The sequence below is a fragment of the Schistocerca gregaria genome, unplaced genomic scaffold, assembly GCF_023897955.1.
Source record: "Schistocerca gregaria isolate iqSchGreg1 unplaced genomic scaffold, iqSchGreg1.2 ptg001364l, whole genome shotgun sequence".
Taxonomy (NCBI): domain Eukaryota; kingdom Metazoa; phylum Arthropoda; class Insecta; order Orthoptera; family Acrididae; genus Schistocerca; species Schistocerca gregaria.
Window position 1 is genome coordinate 15,001 of NW_026062670.1, and position 3,877 is coordinate 18,877.

Here is a 3,877-nt window from a genome sequence, read left to right on the forward strand (position 1 = left end):
GCTGCAAGGCTCATTTCACAAACAAACGCCTGACCGACCAGCTTGGAAGGGCAGGAGGGGAGGGCGATAGTCGTTCTGTAGCGTTACACCCTTCCAGTGGTTAGCGGGACTGTGTAGAAAGTACGCAACACTCGAAAGACATTTACGTGAGGGTACGCACCATGGCATCGAGAAATACACATGACACCAGAGGATCCAAGCAGTGAACTATGTTCAGAGGGTTGCTGTTAGGCAAAGCTACATTCCTGTGACGTTACATGTGACAGTTAAGGTGCAGTGTAAGTTAGGTTAAGGTGCAGTGTAAGTTAGGTTAAGGTGCAGTGTAAGTTAGGTTAAGGTGCAGTGTAAGTTAGGTTAAGGTGCAGTGTAAGTTAGGTTAAGGTGCAGTGTAAGTTAGGTTAAGGTGCAGTGTAAGTTAGGTTAAGGTGCAGTGTAAGTTAGGTTAAGGTGCAGTGTAAGTTAGGTTAAGGTGCAGTGTAAGTTAGGTTAAGGTGCAGTGTAACTTAGGTTAAGGTGCAGTGTAACTTAGGTTAAGGTGCAGTGTAACTTAGGTTAAGGTGCAGTGTAACTTAGGTTAAGGTGCAGTGTAACTTAGGTTAAGGTGCAGTGTAACTTAGGTTAAGGTGCAGTGTAACTTAGGTTAAGGTGCAGTGTAAGTTAGGTTAAGGTGCAGTGTAACTTAGGTTAAGGTGCAGTGTAACTTAGGTTAAGGTGCAGTGTAACTTAGGTTAAGGTGCAGTGTAACTTAGGTTAAGGTGCAGTGTAACTTAGGTTAAGGTGCAGTGTAACTTAGGTTAAGGTGCAGTGTAACTTAGGTTAAGGTGCAGTGTAACTTAGGTTAAGGTGCAGTGTAACTTAGGTTAAGGTGCAGTGTAACTTAGGTTAAGGTGCAGTGTAACTTAGGTTAAGGTGCAGTGTAACTTAGGTTAAGGTGCAGTGTAACTGAGGTTAAGGTGCAGTGTAACTTAGGTTAAGGTGCAGTGTAACTTAGGTTAAGGTGCAGTGTAACTGAGGTTAAGGTGCAGTGTAACTTAGGTTAAGGTGCAGTGTAACTTAGGTTAAGGTGCAGTGTAACTTAGGTTAAGGTGCAGTGTAACTTAGGTTAAGGTGCAGTGTAACTTAGGTTAAGGTGCAGTGTAACTTAGGTTAAGGTGCAGTGTAACTTAGGTTAAGGTGCAGTGTAACTTAGGTTAAGGTGCAGTGTAACTTAGGTTAAGGTGCAGTGTAACTTAGGTTAAGGTGCAGTGTAACTTAGGTTAAGGTGCAGTGTAACTTAGGTTAAGGTGCAGTGTAACTTAGGTTAAGGTGCAGTGTAACTTAGGTTAAGGTGCAGTGTAACTTAGGTTAAGGTGCAGTGTAACTTAGGTTAAGGTGCAGTGTAACTTAGGTTAAGGTGCAGTGTAAGTTAGGTTAAGGTGCAGTGTAACTTAGGTTAAGGTGCAGTGTAACTTAGGTTAAGGTGCAGTGTAACTTAGGTTAAGGTGCAGTGTAACTTAGGTTAAGGTGCAGTGTAACTTAGGTTAAGGTGCAGTGTAACTTAGGTTAAGGTGCAGTGTAACTTAGGTTAAGGTGCAGTGTAACTTAGGTTAAGGTGCAGTGTAACTTAGGTTAAGGTGCAGTGTAACTTAGGTTAAGGTGCAGTGTAAGTTAGGTTAAGGTGCAGTGTAACTTAGGTTAAGGTGCAGCGTAACTTAGGTTAAGGTGCAGCGTAACTTAGGTTAAGGTGCAGTGTAACTTAGGTTAAGGTGCAGTGTAACTTAGGTTAAGGTGCAGTGTAACTTAGGTTAAGGTGCAGCGTAACTTAGGTTAAGGTGCAGCGTAACTTAGGTTAAGGTGCAGCGTAACTTAGGTTAAGGTGCAGCGTAACTTAGGTTAAGGTGCAGCGTAACTTAGGTTAAGGTGCAGCGTAACTTAGGTTAAGGTGCAGCGTAACTTAGGTTAAGGTGCAGCGTAACTTAGGTTAAGGTGCAGCGTAACTTAGGTTAAGGTGCAGCGTAACTTAGGTTAAGGTGCAGCGTAACTTAGGTTAAGGTGCAGCGTAACTTAGGTTAAGGTGCAGCGTAACTTAGGTTAAGGTGCAGCGTAACTTAGGTTAAGGTGCAGCGTAACTTAGGTTAAGGTGCAGCGTAACTTAGGTTAAGGTGCAGCGTAACTTAGGTTAAGGTGCAGCGTAACTTAGGTTAAGGTGCAGCGTAACTTAGGTTTAGGGGCCAACGTGGGTTAGGTTAGGGGCCAACGTGGGTTAGGTTAGGGGCCAACGTGGGTTAGGTTAGGGGCCAACGTGGGTTAGGTTAGGGGCCAACGTGGGTTAGGTTAGGGGCCAACGTGGGTTAGGTTAGGGGCCAACGTGGGTTAGGTTAGGGGCCAACGTGGGTTAGGTTAGGGGCCAACGTGGGTTAGGTTAGGGGCCAACGTGGGTTAGGTTAGGGGCCAACGTGGGTTAGGTTAGGGGCCAACGTGGGTTAGGTTAGGGGCCAACGTGGGTTAGGTTAGGGGCCAACGTGGGTTAGGTTAGGGGCCAACGTGGGTTAGGTTAGGGGCCAACGTGGGTTAGGTTAGGGGCCAACGTGGGTTAGGTTAGGGGCCAACGTGGGTTAGGTTAGGGGCCAACGTGGGTTAGGTTAGGGGCCAACGTGGGTTAGGTTAGGGGCCAACGTGGGTTAGGTTAGGGGCCAACGTGGGTTAGGTTAGGGGCCAACGTGGGTTAGGTTAGGGGCCAACGTGGGTTAGGTTAGGGGCCAACGTGGGTTAGGTTAGGGGCCAACGTGGGTTAGGTTAGGGGCCAACGTGGGTTAGGTTAGGGGCCAACGTGGGTAAGGTTGCCAGAGATGTGTCAAATCAGGATGTACGTTTGGCTGGTGTCAGGTGGTGGGTTGGTTCGATGTCTTTACCAGGGGTGTGGCCAAAGGGTATTTTATTACTTGTACCTTTTGTGTTGTGGCGTGGCGTTGCGTCTTGTGTTGATACTGGGTGGACCACTGTGGGTGTTGCTGGCTGATTTGAGCTGCGTTGTTTGCGGGTGATGTGAGACATTGTGTCTTATTAGTGGACGTCACGTTCCTCTTGTCGTTCTTTGGATAGTGTCCTGTGGCAGCGAGGATAAAATGGATGTTGTTGAACGCTAGTGCTTTGGTGCTTTCGCTTTGTTACACACGGAGTGGACTGTGAGATAGGGTGACTGGGTCGAGTGCGGTTCACACTGTCCTCCCCAGTTTACAGTATGTATCATCTATGTATGTGGTCCTGCATCATTTACTAAGGAGGGACGTCAGACGACTGAAATATTAGTTATGTACTGATGTAAAGCAGAATGCTTACCTTCCACCAGTGGGCGAGTATCGACTCTGCCCCAGCGTTGCCACCGCAGGAAGCGGTGTCGGAAACACTACCCGCACACCGTCACCACTGTGCGGGGGCACGGACCCTCTATATCCTCAGCGGCGCACTCTTTGCCACCGGGCGTCACGTCTCGCGGCCCGCCGTCCAGAGCATGTATTGGGACAGCGGGACTTTGGCTTTTGGGAGATAACTCTTCATGAAGTGGAAGATATAGGGGTGGACTGCAATGTACGATTGCGGGAAAAGTCCGCCGTACATCCGCTCGAGTTGCGAGTCGGGCGGTGGGGGTGGCGCATTCACAGGTGCGGCTGGAGTGACTGTCGGTCCACCACTTTGGACTCGATTTGCGTCACCTGCGGTGAACAGGGGGGGTGCAGCAGGCGTTTTACTCTGGGTCGTCAAGCGGGCGCTGTAGGCGACATCGACATCATAGTCGGCCGGCCGTCTCATAGAGGGCGGTATCGTCGTCGGAAGCAGCGTCATCTTCCGAGGGACGGACCAGTAGGTGGCCGTGTTCTGCGCCGGACCTAGTCTCGGT